This window comes from Amblyomma maculatum, chromosome 1, assembly GCF_055883805.1.
Source record: "Amblyomma maculatum isolate TAMU_Amacu chromosome 1, ASM5588380v1, whole genome shotgun sequence".
NCBI lineage: Eukaryota > Metazoa > Arthropoda > Arachnida > Ixodida > Ixodidae > Amblyomma > Amblyomma maculatum.
The window spans coordinates 80,795,619-80,820,919 of record NC_139344.1 but is presented as its reverse complement, the minus strand read 5'-3'; the positions used below and the strand labels follow the sequence as shown (position 1 = coordinate 80,820,919).

The 25,301-nt window shown below is 46.1% G+C and overlaps 10 non-coding genes across 10 annotated transcripts; 7 read left to right on the top strand and 3 right to left on the bottom strand.

Moving 5' to 3' along the window:
* Window positions 1–6: 6 nt before the first annotated feature.
* Window positions 7–79, bottom strand: TRNAM-CAU (transfer RNA methionine (anticodon CAU)). The gene has a single exon. It is a non-coding gene; the product is annotated as a tRNA-Met (tRNA).
* An 83-nt stretch (window positions 80–162) lies between these two features.
* On the bottom strand, window positions 163–235 carry TRNAM-CAU (transfer RNA methionine (anticodon CAU)). The gene has a single exon. It is a non-coding gene; the product is annotated as a tRNA-Met (tRNA).
* An 83-nt stretch (window positions 236–318) lies between these two features.
* TRNAM-CAU (transfer RNA methionine (anticodon CAU)) lies at window positions 319–391 on the bottom strand. Its single transcript has one exon. It is a non-coding gene; the product is annotated as a tRNA-Met (tRNA).
* A 13,600-nt stretch (window positions 392–13,991) lies between these two features.
* Window positions 13,992–14,064, top strand: TRNAM-CAU (transfer RNA methionine (anticodon CAU)). The gene has a single exon. It is a non-coding gene; the product is annotated as a tRNA-Met (tRNA).
* Window positions 14,065–14,303: 239 nt separating this feature from the next.
* TRNAM-CAU (transfer RNA methionine (anticodon CAU)) lies at window positions 14,304–14,376 on the top strand. The gene has a single exon. It is a non-coding gene; the product is annotated as a tRNA-Met (tRNA).
* Window positions 14,377–14,615: 239 nt separating this feature from the next.
* Window positions 14,616–14,688, top strand: TRNAM-CAU (transfer RNA methionine (anticodon CAU)). The gene has a single exon. It is a non-coding gene; the product is annotated as a tRNA-Met (tRNA).
* Window positions 14,689–14,771: 83 nt separating this feature from the next.
* On the top strand, window positions 14,772–14,844 carry TRNAM-CAU (transfer RNA methionine (anticodon CAU)). The gene has a single exon. It is a non-coding gene; the product is annotated as a tRNA-Met (tRNA).
* A 395-nt stretch (window positions 14,845–15,239) lies between these two features.
* On the top strand, window positions 15,240–15,312 carry TRNAM-CAU (transfer RNA methionine (anticodon CAU)). The gene has a single exon. It is a non-coding gene; the product is annotated as a tRNA-Met (tRNA).
* Window positions 15,313–15,679: 367 nt separating this feature from the next.
* TRNAM-CAU (transfer RNA methionine (anticodon CAU)) lies at window positions 15,680–15,752 on the top strand. The gene has a single exon. It is a non-coding gene; the product is annotated as a tRNA-Met (tRNA).
* A 6,686-nt stretch (window positions 15,753–22,438) lies between these two features.
* Window positions 22,439–22,511, top strand: TRNAM-CAU (transfer RNA methionine (anticodon CAU)). Its single transcript has one exon. It is a non-coding gene; the product is annotated as a tRNA-Met (tRNA).
* The last annotated feature ends 2,790 nt before the right edge of the window (window positions 22,512–25,301 follow it).

Genomic DNA, 25,301 nt, shown 5'->3' with positions numbered 1-25,301 from the left:
TCGCCTTGCCCCGGGTGAGGATCGAACTCACGACCTTCAGATTATGAGACTGACGCGCTGCCTACTGCGCTACCGAGGCGGATGTTTCGATTTCGGAAAGGGTCGAAGCCTAGGGTGCAAACCCAATTACTAATGCACATTGTACAAAAAATGAAGCCGCCTTGCCCCGGGTGAGGATCGAACTCACGACCTTCAGATTATGAGACTGACGCGCTGCCTACTGCGCTACCGAGGCGGATGTTTCGATTTCGGAAAGGGTCGAAGCCTAGGGTGCAAACCCAATTACTAATGCCCATTGTACAAAAAATGGAACCGCCTTGCCCCGGGTGAGGATCGAACTCACGACCTTCAGATTATGAGACTGACGCGCTCCCTACTGCGCTACCGAGGCTTTTTTTTTCTTCTTTATTGCCGTGAAACACAAAACAAAAATAGACATGATAAAACACATCAACTACACTTGAGCTAACGCGTACGCGGCTAAAATCTTTTCAAGTGCACCAATTCATCAAACAGAGACTGCCATTGTGGCGGATCTCGCTGCATCCTGAACGTTTCGCGTATATACGCAGCACTTTCAATAAAGTTTTCACGCGCAGATCGTATATCTATATCTGCATGACGCACCTGCATTCGTGTTTTCCACAAACTATGGAGGCCAAGAAGCATAATTAAATCATAAGGTGCATCATCGTTCTGCACTGGTAGGAATCTTATGCCGTAAGGAGTTAATGGAAGTTCCTTTTTAATTGTCCTTTGGAGGACGTCCCATAGAAAGATAGCATCCCAACACTGTAAGAAGACGTGTTCAATGGTTTCCGGTTTTTTGCACAACAGGCAATTTGTTGTCCATGGGACGAAGATACCTTTTTCATTCAGCCAGGTTTTAACAGGGAGCGTATTAGAGTGAAGTTTGAAAAGGAACGTTTTAGCAGATGGCCTCACGGGCATCTTCTTAACTCTTTTCAAAACGACCTGCCCTGGGCCTCCATAGTGTAATGCCGGCTAAAAAGGCACCGGCAGCATCACGTCAATGAGATATTTATACAGTTTTTTTCTGGGAACATTGTAAAGGTAATAAAAAAAAACCGCACTTCCAGCAACTTGCACGAAAAAAAACCTCGCGCAGGTAGCCAGTCACAGTACCAGGCATGTTTTCACATGACACAATCCATTCAGGGAGCAGCCTCTGCAATCGCACTTGCATCACAGTTCTTAGAAAGGTATCTTTTTGTCCAAGGAGGAATATAAATCGCGAAACCACCTGACGCAAGAACAAATGTGCAAGGCCAAGCCCGCCCCTTTTAACAGAAATAAACAAATTCGTCTGGGCGGTTTTTTCCCATGTGGATGCCCAAAAAAAAACAGCAAAAACTCGGTGCATTTTCTGAATTGAGGTTCGTGAGACACACAACACATTGATGAGGTACCACAGCCTCGAAATAAGAAAAACATTGCAAATAGAAGCGCGCGAAAACATTGAGATTGCCTACCTTGCCACGCATCCGCTTTTTCTTTCGCTCTGGACGTTTCTTCCATCCAGTGCACGTTGGGATCTTGATAACAATCCAAAGGCACGCCTAGATATCACGTTTGGAGAGCAGACCATCGCAGCTTACAGAAGAAATCAGGTGCCACGTCCCAATCACCGTGCCAAAACCCAGAGCTTTTCTCCCAATTGATCTTACATCCGATTTGATCACAAAATGTTTGGACGACACCCGTGACTTCACAGATGCTCTTTCTGGTTGCACAAAACACTGCTATGTCATCAGCGTATGCTAGCATTTTCACGTGTGCCGATTGCAGCTTGAACCCTAAAATGCGATCGCTATCAATGATAGCCAAGCAAAGTGGCTCTAAATACTGTGCAAAAAGCAGGGGTGAGAGCGGGCAGCCCTGCCTTACCGATGAACGTACTGCGATGCTGTCAGTCAGTTCACCATTCACTATAATACGGGTCGTGCAGTTCGCATAAGCTATTTTAACACCCTCCACTATGACTTCACCTAGGTTAGAATGCTCCAAAATGGAAAAAAGAATTTCGTGAGAAACACGGTCGAAGGCTTTCGCCAAATCTAACTGCATCATGGCTATCTGACCCCCGAGTGCATCAACACATTCTAGTACGGTTATTGCGACATGTATATTCTTGGCAATCGATCGACCCTTGATGCCACACGTTTGATGAGACAACCAATTTCTTTATTACGCATTGCAGTCGTTTTGCTAAAACCTTCATGTACACCTTGTAGTCAACATTGGTGAGGCTAATCGGTCGATATGACCCCACCAACAGTCGTTTCTCCGGATCATCTGTCTTGGGTAGTAGAACAAAGTGCGATGTAGAGAAACACAATGGAACAGTATTACGTTCACAAGCTTCAGTGATTAAACAAAGCATAAACTTAGCCGCATACTGCTGAAAAGATTTAAAGAAGGCAGCGCTTAGACCATCCGGCCCAGGGGCCTTCCCAGGTGACAGGTCATCTATTGCAGATTCTATCTCCTGCAACGTTATCGGTGTTTCTAGGCGCGCTGTACTTTCGTCATCCAGGGCAGGCATCAGACTTAGCAAACCTGTTTGAAAGCCGCCTACAGTCTGAGGCTTAGCGCTAAGCAGTTCTTCGAAGTGCTCTGCTACCGCACGCTGAATATCTTTAGCATCTTCAGTGATATGGCCGGCATACCTTATACTCCTTATTTCTTTCCGGCAGGCGTATCTTTTCTCTTCTCCTAGCGCTCGTTTTGTTGGCACTTCTCCTGCCCAAAGTTTTTCAGCCCTTGCACGTATGACAGCCGCTGTGTATCTTTCGCTGTCGATTGTTCCCAGCTCACTTTTAATCTCTCGTATTTTACTGGCGAAATGCCCTGGCGCAGAACTTTCCATGCTCAAAAAAAAAACTTGAGTTCAGTTCTTTTTCTTTTTCTTTCTCTTTATGCCGCACCTTACTACTGTTTTCTATGGATTTCAATTTGACCCACTCTTTGAAGCTGTCCCATTCCGCTGCAAAACTTACTGGTCGCATAGCAAGACGATTTTAAAACTCTGTCTTACCTTCCGTAAGGAACTCTTCATCGGCGAAAAGCTTGGCATTCAGTTTCCATAGGTGCCAGTTGAAGCTCGATATCTTTCCTTTCCTACCAAACACTGCACTCACGAGACAATTATCACTAAAAGACACAGGTTTGACCTCATATGCAGTACATAGGGAAACAAGATCTACCGAGGCATACACCCTGTCCAATCTAGCATGGCTATCTCGCTGAAAGTGCGTGAACTCTGGCTGGTTTCCAGTGGAGAACGCACTACCAACATCCTCAAGGCCATACTCATGCACAAGTGCATTCAACAGCTCGGAGCTTCTGTCTGTTCGAGGTTTACACTTAGCCGCTCGGTCCACAGCTGCGCACACACAGTTGTAGTCATCAAGTACAAGCAAGATTTTGTCGGCCTTCAACCACAATTCAATAGACTTAAAAAACAATTCACGTTCGCATTTTGAATTGGGAGCATACACACACACAACACACCAGCATAAATTACAGTAGGTAAAATCAGTAACCAAAAGCCGACCACTTGGACAGGCAAAAACGGACTCTACGCTTACTCCCAGCGTGTTACGTATAAGTGAAAGGCATCCACCCGGTACAATAACAGAATGGCATACACACACATACAAGTTTGCTTGAAAAGAAGCCACCATACGGTCAGTGCTTTCTTGGCTCTCAATCTTTGACACTTGCACAGCTGCTATATCTAAATTATTATCCAAAAGGAGGCGACTGAGCTGCCATTGTCGCCTTCTCGCTCCCAGCCCTCTGACATTCGAAGTAGCTACGTGTAACGGCGAATTAAGCTTGAGAGTCATGTATTAGAAGGAGACGCCCGTACCCGCATGGTGCCTATCTTCATGGTTGCGTGACCTCCGCTTCTGAAGAACAGCGGCATATGTGTGCATGTAATGTCCTCCCAGCAGAACGTCGGGCTGCATTCAAACGAAGTCCAAGCACCGTCTTTCATTTTTTTTTTTTCACACACGTCCCGCTTGGTTGCAGAATGTTCCTGACGCTGGTCGGCAGGCAGCCGACCCACAAATCGTTCAGGACACCACAAAAACTACGGAGGCGGTTTCCCCGCCTGCTGCGTGTCGGCCGAGAAGTTCGGCTTCGGTCTCAAAGTTGCTCTTCGGATGCCCGCAGTTTTCAGCGGCGGCTCACCACAAACACCGCCTGGCAGCTGAATCTCCTCGACGGTTTCCTTGTGCGGACGTTTCGCGGCAATTCAGGCTGCTGTCTCCGGCCCAACTTCCATGGCATCAGTGCAGGGAGGCTCAGTACTGAGATGCTCCTCAGGGTCAGAAAAATTGATTGCATCTGTCGCTTCCTTTGACGAGCCTTCATGGTCCTGTGACAGAACGTGCAAGGCTTTCAGAGTTTCATTCTCTTGACTGGAGACCGTCACCTTATGCTTTGTTAAAACAGTCATGGAATGCGCGACCTGTTTTGATGGCTGACCTCTAATGTCAGCAGCCTCCTCCGCATCCGCCTCGTCCATAATTAACTCGGACGAGTCTTCGCTGGTCCCAGGTTCGGCAATGCTAGCGTAGGTTCGTGCACACTGGCTGTCTTCATGTCCGAACCGTCGACAGGTTCCGCAGCGAGGAACCTGGCACTCTTTGCGGATGGGACACGTACCCCGGCAGCGTAGGCACAAGGGGGTCTGCCAGGCACAATGACGAGCGCCAGCTCGCCGCTAACATTCAACTGATGCGGCAGGTCGTCGAGCTTCATGCCAGCTTTCAGCTTCAGCGTGACGAGTCTAGTTGTAGAGCTCTTTTCTAGCATACCTTTAACACGCCAGCGCTCCCGGGAAACCACCGACACCTTTCCGTGCGGCGCAAATGCAGCACGAACATCCTCGTCTGGCACGTTGTGTAGCAGCCAGTGAAGTTTGAGTCGCACGTCCTGGTTCGCCGGGTCAATCACCAAGCAGCGACCGTTGTTAACACACAGCTCACCTACACTTACAATCTTGTTCACCGCTTCAGTATATTTGAGAGTGACGGCCCAGACGTGGCTCATCCGATACGCCCCCATTGCGATAACGTCGGGGATTAGCGAGTGTTGCGCTAAAGCATCCCGAAAATCTTCCACCCGGTACGGGCGGGCCCTGATATCAGCGTGCAAAAAAACGGTATTCAAAACAAACCGACCTGTTGGCAGTGCAGGCAAAACAACCTGGTCAGTATTGTCCTGTTCAGCAGTCCTGTTACCGCGGCCTGACATGGCCGCTGAAGCCGCTCCTGAGGAGCCCTGCATGCTGCGTCAGTTCACTGGCGTAGCCGGAAGCAGAATCCCACTGCGCTACCGAGGCGGATGTTTCGATCTCGGAAACGGTCAAAGCCTAGGGTGCAAACCCAATTACTAATGCCGATTGCACAAAAAATGAAACCGCCTTGCCCTGAGTGAGGATCGAACTCACGACCTTCAGATTAGAGACTGACACGCTGCCTACTTTTTTTTTAGTTGCCGGTTGTCATACACAGAACCAAGGTTTACACACCAATTGAACTGAACACTCCAGCTCGAGATGTTCACATAAATATGGCAGATAAAAAAGCCGTTGACCCTAATGGGGTTGATGTTCTCGAGTTAAAATTCTTTCAACTCTACTAATGGTTCAACTTTCATCACCCATGCTGGGACTGCACTCATCGCTTTTTGCATTTGGATGCGTACAGACAGTCGCGAAAGTAGAGCCTTGCAGGGCGAGCCTCAGGGTCAACGTGGAAGCCCGCCATTGGGGACCGCCAAAGACTGTGCAATCCTAGTAACATTACGGTGTCTAGAGGTACAGTCGAGCGCGATTTGAAGGTTATCGCGCGAGCGTCGACAGGGAACATGAACAGCGCCATGGCCCAGAATTCTCTGCCGAGGCGAGGGGGGTATCAAGCCAGCTTCCCTCACTCGTTTTGCTGTTCCTTCAGCAGCCGTCACTCCCTGCTGGGACATCACTTCCTTTTTTTTTTACTTTTGGTTCTGCGAACAGGCAGTGATCGTTGTGCGCACGACGTATTCTTCGGTATTTTCTGAAATTGGACACTTTATCGCACCAAACAGAAAGCTTAGAATAGAGAGAAAGGGCGGTGAGTTTGTGGCCGGGGGGGGGGGGGGGTTGTTGTATTGTATTGTATTGTGTCGGGAACAGCGAACGAGGGAGAGAATAGTGCGAAATCATGATTTTTCCTGTTCCAAATTTGGCCGCCAGGTGCCTGGAGTGCTAGGCTGGTCGACGCTACCGCGACAACCTTCAAATCGCGCTCGGCTGTACATGCACTGTAAGCCATAGCCACTCCTTCTTTGATGACGCAACCTACCTTGGCATAATCTAATATACACAAAAGCAAGTCATGGGGCACTCTATCAAAAGCCTTTTCGAGATCTATTTGGAGCATTGCAGCTCCAAGTTCATCAGCATCGCAACATTCAAGAATGGCCCTCGCGATGTGAATGTTCGTAAAAATGGACCTCTCTTTACCGCATGTTTGGTGCTCTCCAACAATACCTTTAATGACTGTTTGCCGTCTTTTAGCCAGTATTCTCCTTAAAGTTTTATAGTCGACATTGGTTAAACTAATCGGCCGGTAAGAGGTAACACTGCGCAATTGACCTCGGTCCTCAGTTTTGGGAATTAGCACTGTATGAGAAGATGCAAATGACGGCGGCAGCACATTCAGCTCATATGCTTCATTGTACATTTTTTCCAGTACCGGCGAGTGAGTGAGTGAGTGAGTGAGTGAGTGAGTGAGTGAGTGAGTGAGTGAGTGAGTGAGTGAGTGAGTGAGTGAGTGAGTGAGTGAGTGAGTGAGTGAGTGAGTGAGTGAGTGAGTGAGTGAGTGAGTGAGTGAGTGAGTGAGTGAGTGAGTGAGTGAAAACTTTATCGGATATTTCAAGGGTTTCGCGGTTGTGAAGTCTCCGTCGTCTTCTCTGGCGCTGGCGACTTGAGGCTTCTGGTCAGCAAGGGTGGGCCCCTATTCCAAGGCTCCACTGAGTCGTGCTGCATCAGTCGCGTGCTGCACTAAGGCCCTTTGGGTCGCGAGCTCGCCGCTGGTGAGCCGACTCTCCCATTGCTCCGCACTCGGGTCTTCGTGTTGGAGGAATGCTTTGTTGCGTTCGCATTCCCACGTGATATGATAAAGTGTAGGTGTGGCATCGCACCAAGGGCTGGTGGCTCTGTATTGTGTCGGGAACATTTTATTAAGTACGTGTAGGTTAGGAAAGGAGTTGGTCTGTAATCTGCGCCAGCCGGTCGCTTCCTCCTTTGTTAGGGCTTTGTGTGGTGGTGGATATCTAATTCTAGCTCCCCTATGCAAGTGCAAGATCTCTGCGTATCCCCCCTCGCAAGCCTGTAGGCGGAGCTCCGGAGCGTTTGACTGCCCTGCTCGGAATGCGTTACCTCGAGCTAGGCTGTCTGCCCTTTCGTTCCTCCCTATGCCCGTGTGGCCCGGGATCCAGATTAGGTTATGCCTGGGTTTCTCCTCGGCGGAGGTTACCCCGCTGAGTATTTTAAGGGCTGTTCTGCTGATCCTGCCCCTCGTCTAGTTCCTGCACGTCTCATTCGAGTCCGCCAGCGCAACGGCAATTTCTTCGGCCTCCGCTGTGCCGGCGACCTTTGCCGTGGCACACGTGATCATGTTTCCTTCCTTGTTTACCACTACTGTCGCGGCTACGCGTTCTCTCGGCCCGTTCTGTAACCTTCTGTTGCCGCCAGCGCAACGGCAATTTCTTCGGCCTCCGCTGTGCCGGCGACCTTTGCCGTGGCACACGTGATCATGTTTCCTTCCTTGTTTACCACTACCGTCGCGGCTACGCGTTCTCTCGCGCGCGGATATACGGCAGCGTCCGTGTATACGGTGTTGTCTAACTGGGCTAGCGTTCTCTCAACGTACTCGGCCCTCGCTTTTCGTCTGTTTTCGTGAAGATTGGGGTCCATGTTTTTCGGCAATGGTCCCACGTTAATGGTTTTCCTAAGGTGGTCCGGTACGTCCGCGTATCTGTCTACCAGTCCGTTCGTGTCCCGACCCAACCTTCTTAGGAGCGCTCGTCCCGTGGGGGTGCCTCTGAGTCTCGTGATTTGCATTCCCAGCAGAGCTTCGGCGAGCTCGCTGAAGGTGTTGCTGATGCCTAGCTGGAGCAACTTTCCGTTCGACGTGTGCTTGGGTAGGTGCAGAGCAGTCCTGTACGCCTTCCTGAGAATGATGTCGGCTTGCTCTCTTTCCGCCTTGGTCGTCGCGTGTTACGGCAGGGAGTACGTGACTCGGCTGACAATTAGGCTGTTAACTAGCTTGAGAGTGTCTTCTTCTCTCATTCCATATCTCTCTTGGGAGACTCTGTTGATCATACGGCCCACCTGCTCTGCCGCCTTACTCAGCAGGCTGATGGTGTGGCTGCATTTCCGGCTTCCTTGCAACCACATGCCCAGGATCTTTATCATGTTCTTTTCCGGGATGTTCTGTCCCTCGAGAACGACCTCCAGTGTCGCTAGAGAAAATCCTGAAAAGCTTTATAAAATGCGGCGTTAAGTCCATCTGGCCCAGGCGATTGTCCGGGGTTTAAGTTCCCTATTGGGCATATCACTTCGTCCACCGTGGTGGGAGTCTCTAGCACACGTGTCTTTTCGTCCAGTTGTGGCAATAAAAGTATATACATTCCCTTGAAACTCTAGATATCTACTGCACACCTTCTTTCTTCTGATTCCTTCGAGCATGCCACTTTTTTGTGCCTAACGCTCTTTTTGTCGGACCTTCCCCTCTTATCAGCCGTTCGGCTCTAGCTCTGACAAGGGCACCGCGATATCAGTCAGTGTCAAGTAGTTCAAGCTTGCCCTTAAGGGCTCGGATGTCGTCCATGAACAAACCGAGGTTTTTGCTTTCCGCATCGATTAGACGTTGTAGATTCTCGCGAAGGGACCTTTCTTCGGCCCTTTCTTCTCTGGCTATAGCCCTCGATCTTTCCAATGCTGTCATCTTGACATTGTTTAAAAACCTCCTATTTAGCCCCTAACTTTGTTTTGCCATTGTCATTCACATCTGCTACATGCCTCTCAGCGTCGGCTTTGAAACTGTCATCTGATAATTTTGAGTTTAACTTCCACATTTGCCAGTCAAATCCTTACCTTTTAGTTTTGCTGCCAGCGATAGTGACGGTGACCAGGCAGTGATCGCTGAACGATACTGGCTTAACATAGTATTCGTGGCATACTAGGCACCAGATCTAGAGATATGTACAGCCTGTCGAGTCGGGCGTGGCTAGAAGCCTGAAAATGAGTGAACTGAGCGGCTAGCCCGCCCTCCAAATATCCAGCCACATCAACAAGGTTAAACTCGTTTACCAATTCTGCGAGGACAGAGGTGCTGGCATCACAATGCGGCTTTCTACTCGTTTTACCTGCTGCGGAGAGTACAACTAGGCTGATTGTGAAGAATTCTGTTGGAGACACTATTGAAGTTTAGCGCTCAGTTCGCCAAGGTTGCCCCCTTTTACCTCTTTTCTTGTGCATCTATCTTGAACCTTTATGTTTAAGCATTATCAAGCACCAGAAAATGCGGGGCTTCAAGCTGCATCAAGCAGAAGATAAGCTTTTGGCTTATGCCGATGATGTAGCGGTGTATTGTGTAGATTACGAAAGCATCGTAGAAGTTGTAAAAACTATAAAAGATTTTTGCTCTGTAAGTGGCACTGCTGTTAACTGGAGTAAGTGTCTGGGCTTCTGGCACGGTGACTGGCCAGCGACTCCAGGCATTTTCGCTAACATGAAATTTGTTACCAACCCTGTCAGCTATCTGGGTGCCCCCCTTGAATCGTATCGGGACAGTGACCCATAAAAAACCAAGTCGGTAAATTGAAAGATAGAGTGGACAAATGGAATGGATGGCAGTGGTCGATGTTTGCTAAGGCCATGATTTGTAGTTTGTTTTTAGTAACTAAAGTTTGGTATGTGCTTCAAGTATTATATTGTACAAGAGCAAATGGTACAAAAGATGCATCGTATCTTTGCCGTTTTTGTGTGGGGGTCTTTGTGGGAACGGACAAGTAGGACAAATCTCTTCCGGCGGGTGAAGGACGGCGGGCTTGGCCTGGCACATCTGTTTTTGCGCCAGTTAGTCAACCGTTTCATGTTCTTGAATGTAAAAAAAAATTCATTTTCTTCGTACTGTCTGTCAGTTACGCCTGGGGGCAAGCTCTCCCGGGAATTGTCATTTCTTCTGACCGCATACCAGGAGGTGTCCACGGGTACCTAAGGGAAGCGGTCTTGACGTACAGGTTCTTGATAGTGCGTTTATCTTTAGACTATTTGTGGAATGTAAAAAACTGTACAAAGACTTATGCGGAGTGGTGCTTCCACAACCGTTGTACAGATCTGTGTACTCATCCACAGTGGGCAAAAATGTTCTTAAAAAAGTGAACAGGATGATGGTGCCGGCAGGGGTGATAACGTTCTTTTTTAAGTTGCACACTAGAACATTAGAGGTAAAGAAATGGAAGGATCAGAAAGGGCTTTTTGTACCCTAGTGTGTCCACTGCATAATATGCAGGAAAGAGGAAACGATTGAATACGTGTTTCTCGAATGCTGGGATGCCGTATGTTTATGGGACGTGGTCCAGAGGACGCTTAAAAAAGAACTACCCCTGAGCCCACATGGTATCCGTTTTTTGCCGGTAGAAGCGAGCGATGATACACCGTTGGATCTTTTGATGCTACTGGCCCTCCACAGCATATGGAAAAGCAGAATGGCTGTGGAGCACGCTGACGTCGATGCACGTTCAGCGAGACAGCTCTTTAGAGAGAGCACACGGTCATATGTGGACGAACATAAAGCTTTAAAACTAGAGCCAGAATGGCTGGTTAGTTTTAAGAGTTGTCACATATGAGATATTTTTAATCCGATAACCTCAGCTACGAAAGGCTGAAGCTTTTATTCAATGCTAGATCTTTCATTTTGTCACATTATTGATGTCATATGTGTATTTTCTCTGTACGTCCTCGGTAAGGAAATAAAGAAAAAAAAAAGCAAAACAAACAGGTCGGTTTGTTTTGAATACGGTTTTTTTTTTTTTTTTGCACGCCGATATCAGGGCCCGCCCGTACCGGGTGGAAGATTTCCGCGACTCGTTGGCACAGCATTCGCTGATCCCCGATGTTATTGCAATGGGGGCGTATCGGATGAGCCACGTCTGGGCTGTCACTCTCAAGGATTCTGAAGCGGTGACCAAGACTGTTAGTGTAGGTGAGTTGTGTATGAAAAACGGTCGCTGCTTGGTAATTGATCCGGCCAACCAGGACGTGAGACTGAAACTTCACTGGCTGCTACACAGCGTGCCAGAATAAAAGTAAGCTGAAAGCAATCGACAGCGAAATATACATAGCGGCTGTCATACATGCAAGGGCTGAAAAACTTTGGGATGGAGAAGTGCCGACAAACCGAGCGCTAACAGACGAGAAAAGATACGCCTGCCAGAAAGAAATTAGGAGTATAAGGTATGCCGGCCATATCACTGAAGATGCTAAAGATATTCAGCGTGCGGTAGATGAGCACTTCGAAGAACTGGTTAGCGCTAAGCTTAAGACTGTAGGCGGCTTTCAAACAGATTTTCTAAGACTGATGCCCGCACTGGATGACGAAAGTAAAGCGCGCCTATTAACACCGATAACGTTGCAGGAGATAGAATCTGCAATAGATGACCTGAAACCTGGGAAAACCCCTGGGCCGGATGGTCTAAGCGCTGCCTTCTTTAAAACTTTTCAGCAGTATGCGGCTCAGTTTATGCTCGATGTAATCACTGAAGCTTACGAACGTAATACTGTTCCATTGTCTTTCTCTACATCGCACATTGTTCTAATACCCAAGACAGATGATCCGGAGAAACGACTGTTTGTGGGGTAATATCGACCGATTAGCCTCACCAATGTTGAATACAAGGTGTACATGAAGGTTTTAGCAAAACGACTGCAAAGCGCAATAAAAAAATTGGTTGGGTCTCATCAAACGTGCGGCATCAAGGGTCGACCCATTGCCACGAATATACATGTCGCAAAAACCATATTAGAATGTGTTGATGCACTCGGTGGTCAGATAGCCATGATGCAAATAGATTTGGCGCAAGCCTTTGACCGTGTTTCTCACGAAATTATTTTTTCCATTTTGGAGCATTCTAACCTAGGTGAAGTCATAGTGGAGGGTGTTAAAATGGCTTATGCGAACTGCACGACCCGTATTATAGTGAATGGTGAACTGACTGACAGCATCGCAGTACGGTCATCAGTAAGGCAAGGCTGCCCGCTCTCACCCCTGCTTTTTGCACTGTATTTAGAGCCACTTTGCTTGGCTATCATTGATAGCGATCGCATTTTAGGGCTCACGCTGCAATCAGCCCACGTGAAAATTCTAGCATATTCTGATGACATAGCAGTGTTTTGTGCAACCAGAAAGAGCATCTGTGAAGTCACGGGTGTCGTCCAAACATTTTCTGATCAAACCGGATGTAAGATCAATTGGGAGAAAAGCTCTGGGTTTTGGCACGGTGATTGGGACGTGACACCTGATTTCTTCTGTAAGCTGCGATGGTCTGCTCTCCCAACGCGATATTAAGGCGTCCCTTTAGATTGTTATTGAGATCCCAACGTGTACTGGATGGAAGAAACGTCCAGAGCGAAAGAAAAAGCGGATGCGTGGCAAGGTAGGTAATCTCAATGTTTTCGCGCGCTTCTATTTGCAATGTTTTTCTTATTTCGAGGCTGTGGTACCTCATAAATGTGTTGTGTGTCTCACGAACCTCAATTCAGAAAAAATACCGCGTTTTTGCTGTTTTTATTTGGGCATCCACATGGGAAAAAACCGCCCGAACGAATTTGTTTATTTCTATTAAAAGGGCCGGGCTTGGCCTTGCACATTTGTACTTGCGTCAAGTGGTTTCCCGATTTATATTGCTCCGTGATCAAAAAGATATCTTTCTAAGAACTGTGATGCAAGTGGGATTGCAGAGGCTGCTCCCTGAATGGATTGTGTCATGTGAAAACATGCCTGGTACTTTGACTGGCTACCTGCGCGAGGTTGTTTTTTCGTGCAAGTTGCTGGAAGTGCAGTTTTCTTTTGGTTATCTTTACAATGTTCCGAGGAAAAAACTATATAAATATCTCATTGACGTGATGCTGCCGGTGCCTTTTTACCGGACATTACACTGTGGAGGCCCAGGGCAGGACGTTTTGAAAAGAGTTAAGAAAATGCCCGTGAGGACATCTGCTAAAACGTTCCTTTTCAAACTTCACTCTAATACGCTCCCTGTTAAACCCTGGCTGAATGAAAAAGGTATCTTCGTCCCATGGACAACAAATTGCCTGTTGTGCAAAAAAAAATCGGAAACAATTGAGCACGTTTTCATAGTGTTGGAATGCTCTCTTTCTAAGGGACGTCTTCCAAAGGACAATTAAAAAGGAACTCCCTTAACTCCTTACGGTATCAGATTCCTACCAGTGCAGAACGATGATGCACCTTATGATTTAATTATGCTTCTTGGCCTCCATAGTTTGTGGAAAACACGAATGCAGGTGCGTCATGCAGATATAAATACACGATCTGCGCGTGAAAACTTCATCGAAAGTGCAATGTATATACGCGAAACGTTCTGGATGCAGCAGGATCCACCACAATGGCATTGTCTGTTTCATGAGTTGGTGCACTTGAAAAGATTTTAGCCACGTACGCGATAGCTCAAATGTAGTTGACGTGTTTTATCATGTGTATTCTTGTTTTGTGTTTCACGGCAATAAAGAAAAAAAGGTAGCGCAGTAGGCAGCGCGTCAGTCTTATAATCTGAAGGTCGTGAGTCCGATCCTCACCCGGGGCAAGGCGGTTTCATTTTTTGTGCAATGGACATTAGTAATTGGTTTTGCAGCGTAGGCCTTGGGCCTTTACGAAAACAGAGCATCCGCCTCGGTAGCGCAGTAGGCAGCGCGTCAGTCTCATAATCTGAAGGTCGTGAGTCCGATCCTCACCCGGGGCAAGGCGGTTTAATTTTTTGTGCAATGGACATTAGTAATTGGTTTTGCAGCGTAGTCCTTGGGCCTTTACGAAAACAGAGCATCCGCCTCGGTAGTGCAGTAGGCAGCGCATCAGTCTCATTATCTGAAGGTCGTGAGTTCGATCTTCACCCGGGGCAAGGCGGTTTCATTTTTTGTGCAATGGGCATTAGTAATTAGTTTTGCAGCGTAGGCCTTGGGCCTTTACGAAAACAGAGCATCCGCCTCGGTAGCGCAGTAGGCAGCGCGTCAGTCTCATAATCTGAAGGTCGTGTGTCCGATCCTCACCCGGGGCAAGGCGGTTTCATTTTTTGTGCAATGGACATTAGTAATTGGTTTTGCAGCGTAGGCCTTGGGCCTTTACGAAAACAGAGCATCCGCCTCGGTAGCGCAGTAGGCAGCGCGTCAGTCTCATAATCTGAAGGTTGTGAGTCCAATCCCCACCCGCGGCAAGGCGGTTTCATTTTTTGTGCAATGAACATTAGTAATTGGTTTTGCAGCGTAGGCCTTGGGCCTTTACGAAAACAGAGCATCCGCCTCGGTAGTGCAGTAGGCAGCGCGTCAGTCTCATAATCTGAAGGTCGTGAATTCGATCCTCACCCGGGGCAAGGCGGTTTCATTTTTTGTGCAATGGACATTAGTAATTGGTTTTGCAGCGTAGGCCTTGGGCCTTTACGAAAACAGAGCATCCGCCTCGGTAGCGCAGTAGGCAGCGCGTCAGTCTCATAATCTGAAGGTTGTGAGTCCGATCCCCACCCGGGGCAAGGCGGTTTCATTTTTTGTGCAATGGACATTAGTAATTGGTTTTGCAGCGTAGGCCTTGGGCCTTTACGAAAACAGAGCATCCGCCTCGGTAGTGCAGTAGGCAGCGCGTCAGTCTCATAATCTGAAGGTCGTCAATTCGATCCTCACCCGGGGCAAGGCGGTTTCATTTTTTGTGCAATGGACATTAGTAATTGGTTTTGCAGCGTAGTCCTTGGGCCTTTACGAAAACAGAGCATCCGCCTCGGTAGCGCAGTAGGCAGCGCGTCAGTCTCATAATCTGAAGGTCGTGAGTCCGATCCCCAACCGGGGCAAGGCGGTTTCATTTTTTGTGCAATGGACATTAGTAATTGGTTTTGCAGCGTAGGCCTTGGGCCTTTACGAAAACAGAGCATCCGCCTCGGTAGCGCAGTAGGCAGCGCGTCAGTCTCATAATCTGAAGGTCGTGAATTCGATCCTCACCCGGGGCAAGGCGGTTTCATTTTTTGTGCAATGGACATTAGTAATTGGTTTTGCTGCGTAGGCCTTGGGCCTTTACGAAAACAGAGCATACGCCAACGCGTATGGATGTCAGGCATGAGCGAACCGTTGTACACCCTGCTCGACATTACTTCATCGAGAGCGTGGTATACCTGAGAGAAATTCTGCGTGCACAAGATAATTCTCCGGAGTGGCTACCTGAACTGGACCAGCTGGCTTCAGTAAAGCCCTTTTAAATCTAGCGCTTTAGGCAGAACGTGCCTAGTGCTTTTAGCATTCCTTTTGTTTTGCTTTGTTGTTGTGTATTCAGAGTGTATGCTGTGTGCTTAAAAAAATTGGTAATAAAGAAAGAAAAAAGCCTCGGTAGCGCAGTAGGCAGCGCGTCAGTCTCATAATCTGAAGGTTGTGAGTTCGATCCTCACCCGGGGCAAGGCGATTTCTTGTTTTGTGCAATGGGCATTAGTAATTGGTTTTGCAGTGTAGGCCTTAGGCCTTTACGAAAACAGCGCATCCGTCTCGGTAGCGCAGAGCACATCTTTCCCTGGGCCTTCACAGTATAAGGTTCGTTACAATGGAGCTGGGAACAATTGTGAAATAAGATCCTTGTACAGTCGCTTAGGTGGTACCGTCGCTAAATACTCTACAGAGTACCTCACGCGCTAAAACTTGAACGACCACGCCACTTCTCGCAGGAAGCGTGACACAGTGTATCCCCGAGCAGAGAATGAAGAGACTATAAACTCTGGAATTGCACTGGATAGCATGATTTGCATAAAGGTTCTCAGGAATGCATCTTTTTGGTCACGTAAGAAACAAAACCTTAAAACCATCTGCCGCACATATAGATGCATTAGAGACAACCCTCCGTCTTTAACTCGCCGAAAGAGATTATCTCTGCTAATTCATTCCCAGTTGGACGACCAAATGAAGACCGCAAATACACGATGGAACCTTTGTATATTGCTTCGAGCACAATACAACACTTGAAGTAAATACATTATTCTTGCCACCAAAAAGGTATTGCATACATTCGCACGGGCGAAAATAGAGAGGTTACGTCCCATCCATCCTTTCGTCCTTTCCCGTATTCCGCTTTTTCATTTCAGTAATTCGTATTTTCCCCGTATTTGTCCAATGGGACTCCCAAATAAACTCCGGGCTTTGTAGCCCATCCTACTCCACAGAAAATTTCCGGTTCCTCTTCCCATTCCCCGTGCCAGACTCCGAGACTTTTCTTTAAATTAACAGCACTACCAGTCTCCCTGCAATACCTTTGTGTCACTTTCAAAGCTTCCGAAACGCTTTCGCGATCTTCACAGAAAGCGCCACATCATCAGCGTATGCCAATATTTTCACTTCACATACTCCCAGCTTAAAACCACGGATGTATTCGTTAGCAATTACCATTCTACACAATGGTTCCAAATATATAGCAAAGAGGAGAGGAGACAGTAGACATCCCTGCCGCACAGATGCTCTTACATCAGTTCTTTCAGATAACACTTTGTTAATCATAAGGCGTGTAGAGCAACATGCATAAGCCATTTTAAATCCTTTCAGTACAACGGCACCAACACCAATATGTTCCAATAAACAGTACAATATTTCATGAGACACACGATCAAATGCTTTTTCAAAATCAACTTGAACCATGGCCACTCTCCTGTTTAGAGCATCGCAACACTCGAACACACTACGCGCTACATGAATATTATTAAATATGCTTCTGGTCTTTATTCCACATGTTTGATGAGGTCCAACAATATCTTTTATAATGTATTGCAATCTCTTAGCTAACACCTTCATCAGAATTTTATAATCAACATTTGTTAAAGTGATCGGTCTATAGCTTGTAACTTTTAAAAGCATGGCTGGCTCATCAGTCTTGGGAACCAAGACCGTATGCGCGTTGCTAAACGACGGTGGCAGATAACCCACATCAAAGCACTCCTTGAAAAGCCTATAGAGCATGATAGATAACTCACTTTTAAGGCTCTTGTAAAATGCCGCGCTCAAACCATCTGGACCCGGGGACTTTCCGACATTCAATTCATCAATGGCCTTTTCTATTTCCTCCACACTTATTTCGTTCTCTAACTCTTCAGTAACTTCTTTGCCTAATATTGGCATCAGAGGCAAAAAGGTATCTCTAAACCCTTCTTCACTTGGTGCTTTGCTCGAAAACAGCTCATGGTAATATTCCACGAAGGCGCTCGTAATTCCGTCTTGCTCATCATGCCTCTGCCCCTCGTATTCAATAACCGTTATCTCGTTCGCGCGCGCATATCGCTTTTCATCGGCGAGGGCGCGTTTTGTTGGCGTCTCGCCACCGAGCCATTTTTCCGTGCGCGCTCTTATCGCAGCGCCTCTGTACATCTGGGCATCCAAAGCTTCTAGCCTAACTTTGATGCCTTTTATATCATGCATGAACATACCCGGCATTCGTTTTTCTTCAGGCCCTAAATATTTTAAGAGCTCTTGCAGTTGCTTTTCTTCTTTCTTTTCCTCATACTTAATAATGGAAGAGCGCTCAATTGCATAAATTTTAACCTCCTGTTTAAATCGTTCCCAGGATTCAATACAGCCTGTTTCTCTCTCATAAAAATTATCAATGCTTTCCTTAACTTTTCTTAAAAATAGTTCTTCTGTAAGCCTCCACTTTATTTTCCATAAGTCCCAGTTCATTTTTGATTTACACTGCTTCGTTCCGCCCAGCGTGACCGTAACTAAGCAATGGTCACTAAATGACACTTGCTTCACTTCATACTGTTCACAGGTAGGCGAAAACTCTGGCGACACATATATTCTGTCCAGTCGCGCGTTACTACTACCTTGAAAATGTGTGAAATGCACACGTTTTTCACCCTTCACCAGGACTGATACGTCCTCTAAGCTGCACTTTTGTGGAACAAGTGTATAAACTAAATGAAATTTTGAAGCAGCAACACGCTGCGGAGGAGGTCTTGAGTCTGATGGGCGAACTTGTGGTAATGAAAGTCCATTAGGCACGGATGTCAGCCAAGGGGCATGGCAACCACGATCTTTTACTGAAGTATTTGTACCAATTCGTGCAATAAAGAAAAAAAAAAAAAAAAGTCTCGGTAGTGGAGTAGGCAGCGCGTCAGTCTCATAATCTGAATGTCGTGAGTTCGATCCTCACCCGGGGCAAGGCGGTTTCATTTCTTTGTGCAATGGGCATTAGTTTATTTATTTTCAATACCTCAAATGCCCCTGTGAAGGGGTTTTACATGAGGGGTGGGTCTTGGGTGATGCAGATGAGTTTTCGAATGAAGTGGCTTGAAATGGATGTGCTTGCAATGGCTAACAGCAGTAGCAGGAAGGTCATTCCAGTCCTTTGGTGTCTGTACAAAAAACGAGGAAAGATGGGCTGATTATCGGGCTGAAGGTGGGTATACCATCCTGTCATGGCTGAGGCGAGAGGAGCGGCGGTGTGCTGGTAGAATGGCAGTTTCGAGGGGATTCATAGTAGAATTTATGGAAGAGGGAGAGGCGGGCGACTTTGCGACGGTGAATAAGGTTGGGGAGGTTAGCTTTTCCTTTGAGTTTTTTAGCACTGGATATGTATGAGTAATCAGAAAAAATAGAACGCGCCGCATGGTTCCGAACAGATTCCAGCAAGTTAATGTGATTAGCTTGGTAGGGGTCCCAGATAGCGCATGCGTATTCAAGCTTAGGTCGAACGAAGGTGCAGTATGTTAATAATTTTGCAGAGGGAGGGGCTAATTGAATGTTGCGGCGTAAGTAGCCGAGGACACGGTTAGCTTCATTTGTTAGCGTAGTTATATGATCGGTCCATGAAAGATCGGCGGATAAGTTAATTCCTAAGTATCTGTAGGTAGTTACGGAGTTGAGGTCGGAACCAAGAAGAGTGTATTTCCGGGTAGTAGGGGTCTGTCTTCGATGGAAGGTAAGAAGAGCTGATTTCTTAATGTTTAAGGACATAAGCCATATGTCAAACCAGGTTTGAATGTTGTCGAGATCAGATTGAAGTGCATTAGCATCGGCTATGTTGTTAACAGGGCGATAGATCCCGCAGTCATCTGCAAATAAACGGATATTTGAGGAAATATGATTAGGAAGGTCATATATAAATATAAATATATATATATATATATATATATATATATATATATATATATATATATATATATATATATATATATATATATATATAAAGAACAGAAGAGTGCCTAGAACAGTGCCTTGTGGTACTCCGGAAACAACGGGGGATGAAGCTGAGGAGCCGTTATTAGTGAACACGAACTGTTGACGGTTAGTTAAAAAGTCTCGTATCCAATTGAAAACTAGATCGTGAAGGGACAGAGATGGCAGCTTTAAAAATAGACGTTTGTGGGGTACTTTATCAAATGCTTTTTCGAAATCCAGAAACGAGGCATCGACTGGGGTGTTAGTGTCAAGGTTAGAGCTTATATCGTTTATAAAGAGAGCTGAGTATCACAAGAGGGTCCTCTGCAGAAACCGTGCTGGTTAGGATGAAAGTTAGTATCTATAAGAAATTTTACAACGTGAGAGTAAATTATGTGTTCCATTAGTTTAGAACAGACACTTGTGAATGATATGGGACGGTAGTTGTTGGGGGAAAACGGATTACCTTTCTTTGGAACTGGAATGACCTCCATCACTTTCCAATCTTGTGGAACCGCACCAGATGAGAGCGACTGCTGAAAAATGTGCGATAAGATGACACTACTTGCATGTTTAGTGCTCTTTAATAATTTATAATTGATGCCATCGATGCTGGCTGAAGAAGTAAGCTTCAGAGAATCATTTAGAGCTGCAATGCCGCTAGCGTTTATAGTTATTTCAGGTATGGGTGAACGATTGTAGGAAGTAAAAGGAGGTAGGTCAGTGTCAGGTTATGATGTAAATACTAAACAGAAAGCAGGGTTAAGGACGTTCGGAATATCTTTATCAGAGATGGGAATGTCTTGGTTATCACGTAATGATAAGTGTTTAGAGGGTTGCGGGCTAATGGTCTTCCAGAACTGCCTGGGGTTAGTACGCACCATATTAGGTAAGGTTGATGTGAAAAAGAAGTGTTTAGTTTTCTTGGCAAGCGATTGAAAATTCTTTTCGGTGCAGCGATATTTTCCCCATGCGATCGGTGCATTTGCGCGCTTAGCAGCCGAAACTGTCGCTTTTTTTGTTGTTGAGCCGTTTTTGTGCTGCGTTGAACCATGGTGATTGGGATCGTTCAGTAACGGTGATGGTTGGAATGTAAGTTTGAGTTAGATCATGCATCTTGTTTTTAAACAGGAGCCAGTTAGATTCAACGTCGCGATGGAAAAATCCAGGTAGGAATGAGTCACAGAAATTGGCTAGTTATTCATTAATAATATTGTAGTTCCCTTTGTCGTAGAGGGTTATCTCCTTCTTCATCTTCCTCGATGCAGATAGGTGAAAATTGAATGAAGCGTGGATAACGGCGTGATCACTAATCTCTGGCAGGTAGGTTAGCGATGTAAGGCGATCAGGGTGTGAAGTCAGGAGCAAGTCAAAGATGTTGGACGAATGAGTAGTCTGCCTAGTTGGTTCAGATATCAGTTGTGAGAGCCCTAGTGTTAGACATGAATTTGCGAAATCCCTTTCGGTGTTTTGTTTAGACATTGTTCACGGCAAATCAGACCATATTATTGCAGGAAGGTTAAAATGGGACCCAGTAGCACAATCGGAACGCGAGGATGGGAGGCAGTAATGTTGTGGAGAGCATTATGAAAGTGCATGATGAAAGAAGCTTCAGCGTCTGGCGGGCGATAGCAAACTCCGACAACGATTGGAGGATATGATGCGTTGCATGATAAGATTTCTAGTGTTGATTGGATGTTGATGACAGAGCACTGCAGCTGCTGATGCGCAGCTATAAGTACCCCACCGCCGTGCTTATCATTACAGTCCCGACGAAAAATGTCGAAGTTATGGAGACAGGATGACAACTCGCTGTCGGTTATTGATGGGTTTAGCCAGGTTTCAGTTAAAAGGACAATGTTGCATTCGGTGGTCTCAGTAAGGTGATGCAGCGGGTCGCGTTTCGGTATGAGGCTTCTAATATTAGTATAAAGAAGGGATAAGGGGGTACTATCTCTGATGCCTCCACAAGTGCCTCCACGTTTTCGACCTCATCTTTTAGGGACAGTAAGGAGGAGCAATCACTTTCAATTTTCGTTAGCCGCTTCGTTATGTCGTCGAGTACTCTATCAAGGAAATAACAAGAAGAATAAGATTGGGATGGAGCGCATTTGGCAAGCACTCGCAGATTATGACTAGCAGTTTACCGGTATCACTCAAGAGGAAAGCATACAACAGTTGCATCTTACCTGTACTCACCTATGGGGCTGAAACGTGGAGGCTAACCAAGAGAGTTCTACTTAAGTTGAGGACAACCCAGAGGGCTATGGAACGAAAAATGGTAGGGGTAACATTAAGAGATAGAAAGCGTGCAGAGTGGGTCAGAGAAATAACTCAAGTTATCGACATTCTAGTGGAAATTAAGAAGAAGAAATGGACATGGGCAGGACATGTAGTGCGAAGAGAGGATAACCGATGGTCGCTGAGGGTAACAAACTGGATTCCAAGGGAAGGAAAGCGTAGCAGGGGGCGGCAGAAAGTTAGGTGGGCGGATGAGATTAAGAAGTTCGCAGGGGTGAAGTGGATGCAGCTAGCACATAACCGAATTAAGTGGAGAAATATGGGAGAGGCCTTCGCCCTGCAGTGGGTGTAGTCAGGCTGATGATGATGATGACTTTATCATTTTCGGCTAGTTTGGAATGAATTCACTTTGACTCGGTTAAGAGGGTGGCTTGTCCGGTTTGTAGTTCTTGCAACATCGACAAGACCTCGTGATTTGCTTGCGTAGAGGAGTTGGAATTTTTAGGAGGACCGGGGTTTAGTTCAACAGCGCCAGCCAGCAGCAATAGTAATGAGCAGATAGCATGAACGCAGTCGCTAACAGCGGTAACACAATAGCCGGGCCTCGGCAGCACAATCAACACCTTGTAACGAGTGCGCGAAGCAAATAATGAATAAGTAATTGGGTTTGCACTCTAGGCTTTGGTCCTTTACTAGAACGGAACATCCGCCTCAGTAGCGCGGTAGGCAGCGCGTCAGTCTCATAATCTGAAGGTCGTGAGTTCGATCCTCACCAGGGGCAAGGCGGTTTCATTTTTCGTGCTATGGGCATTAGTAATTGGATTTGCACCCTATGCTTTGACCCTTTAGAACAAAACATCTGCCAGTCCAAATCGCGTGGTTTTAACCCATGTTGTGTATTTGTCGCGTTATATTCTGTGTGTGTGTGTATGTGGAGTAATGTTCTTTATGTGTAAAATCTGATAATAAATTAGGCAATAAAGAAAAAATCGGTAGCGCAGTTAAGCACTCTTCCATTATTAAGTATGAGGAAAAGAAAGAAGAAAAGCAACTGCAAGAGCTCTTAAAATATTTAGGGCGTGAAAAAGAACGAATGCCGGGTATGTTCATGCATGATATAAAAGGCATCAAAGTTGGGCTGGAAGCTTTGGATGCCCAGATGTACAGAGGCGCTGCGATAAGAGCGCGCACGGAAAAATGGCTCGGTGGCGAGACGCCAACAAAACGCGCCCTCGCTGATGAAAAGCGATATGCGCGCGCGAACGAGATAACGGTTATTGAATACAAGGGGCAGAGGCATGATGAGCAAGACGGAATTACAAACGCCTTCGTGGAACATTACCGTGAGCTGTTTTCGAGCAAAGCACCAAGTGAAGAAGGGTTTAGAGATAACGTTTTGCCTCTGATGCCAATATTAGGCAAAGAAGTTACTGAAGAGTTAGAGAACGAAATAAATGTGGAGGAAATAGAAAAGGCCACTGATGAATTGAATGTCGGAAAGTCCCCGGGTCCAGATGGTTTGAGCGCGGCCTTTTACAAGAGCCTTAAAAGTGAGTTATCTATCATGCTCTATAGGCTTTTCAAGGAGTGCTTTGATGTGGGTTATCTGCCACCGTCGTTTAGCAACGCGCATACGGTCTTGGTTCCCAAGACTGATGAGCCAGTCATGCTTTTAAAAGTTACAAGCCATAGACCGATCACGTTAACAAATGTTGATTATATAAATTCTGATGAAGGTGTTAGCTAAGAGATTGCAATACATTATAAAAGATATTGTTGGGCCTCATCAAACATGTGGAATAAAGACCAGAAGCATATTTAATAATATTCATGTAGCGCGTAGTGTGTTCGAGTGCTGCGATGCTCTAAACAGGAGAGCGGCCATGCTTCAAGTTGATTTTGAAAAAGCATTTGATCGTGTGTCTCATGAAATATTGCACTGTTTGTTGGAACATATTGGTGTTGGTGCCGTTGTATTAAAAGGAGTTAAAATGGCTTATGCATGTTGTTCTACACGCCTTATGATTAACAAAGTGTTATCTGAAAGAATTGATGTAAGAGTATCTGTGCGGCAAGGATGTCCACTGTCTCCTCTCCTCTTTGCTATATATTTGGAACCATTGTGTAGAATGGTAATTGCTAACGAATACATCCGTGGTTTTAAGCTGGGAGTATGTGAAGTGAAAATATTGGCATACGCTGATGATGTGGCGCTTTTTTGTGAAGATCGCGAAAGCGTTTCGGAAGCTTTGAAAGTAACACAAAGGTATTGCAGGCAGACTGGTAGTGCTGTTAATTTAAAGAAAAGTCTCGGAGTCTGGCACGGGGAATGGGAAGAGGAACCGGAAATTTTCTGTGGAGTAAGATGGGCTGCAAAGCCCGGAGTTTATTTGGGAGTCCCATTGGACAAATACGGAGAAAATACGAATTACTGAAATGAAAAAGCGGAATACGGGAAAGGACGAAAGGATGGATGGGACGTAACCTCTCTATTTTCGCCCGTGCGAATGTATGCAATACCTTTTTGGTGGCAAGAATAATGTATTTACTTCAAGTATTGTATTGTGCTCTAAGCAATATACAAAGGTTCCATCGTGTATTTGCGGTCTTCATTTGGTCGTCCAACTGGGAACGAATTAGCAGAGATAATCTCTTTCGGGTAGTTAAAGACGGAGGGTTGTCTCTAATGCATCTATATGTGCGGCAGATGGTTTTAAGGTTTTGTTTCTTACGTGACCAAAAAGATGCATTCCTGAGAACCTTTATGCAAATCATGCTATCCAGTGCAATTCCAGAGTTTATAGTCTCTTCATGCTCTGCTCGGGGATACACTGTGTCACGCTTCCTGCGAGAAGTGGTGTGGTCGTTCAAGTTTTTGTGCGTGAGGTACTCTCTAGAGTATTTAGCGACGGTACCACCTAAGCGACTGTACAAGGATCTTATTTCAAAATTGTTCCCAGCTCCATTGTACAGAACCTTATACTGTGAAGGCCCAGGGAAAGATGTGCTCAAACGAGTTAAAAACATGACTGTTGCACTGGGCGTAAAAACATTCTTTTTTAAATTGCATACAGGAACCCTCCCAGTAAAAACATGGATGGAAGAAAAGGGCCTTTTTGTACCTTGGGGCTCAAACTGTCTACTATGTAGGAAACCTGAAACAGTTGAGCACGTGTTCCTGGATTGTTGGGATGCGGTGTTTTACTGGGATGTGTTACAAAGGACACTTAAAAAAGACCTGCCATTGACGCCACGTGGAATTCGGTACTTGACGGTTAATGATGATTTTCAGTATGGCCTCATATCATGCTATTGGGCCTTCACAGTATTTGGAGGAGTAGGATGGCTTATAGACACTGTGATGTCGATGCACGATCTGTATGTGATTATTTTGTTGAGCAAGTGTATAAACTAAAAGAAATTTTGAAGCAGCAAGACGCTGCGGAGGAGGTCTTGAGTCTGATGGGCGAACTTGTGGTAATGAAAGTCCATTAGACACGGTTGTCAGCCAAGGGGCATGGCAACCACGATCTTTTACTGGTGTATTTGTACCAATTCATGCAATAAAGAA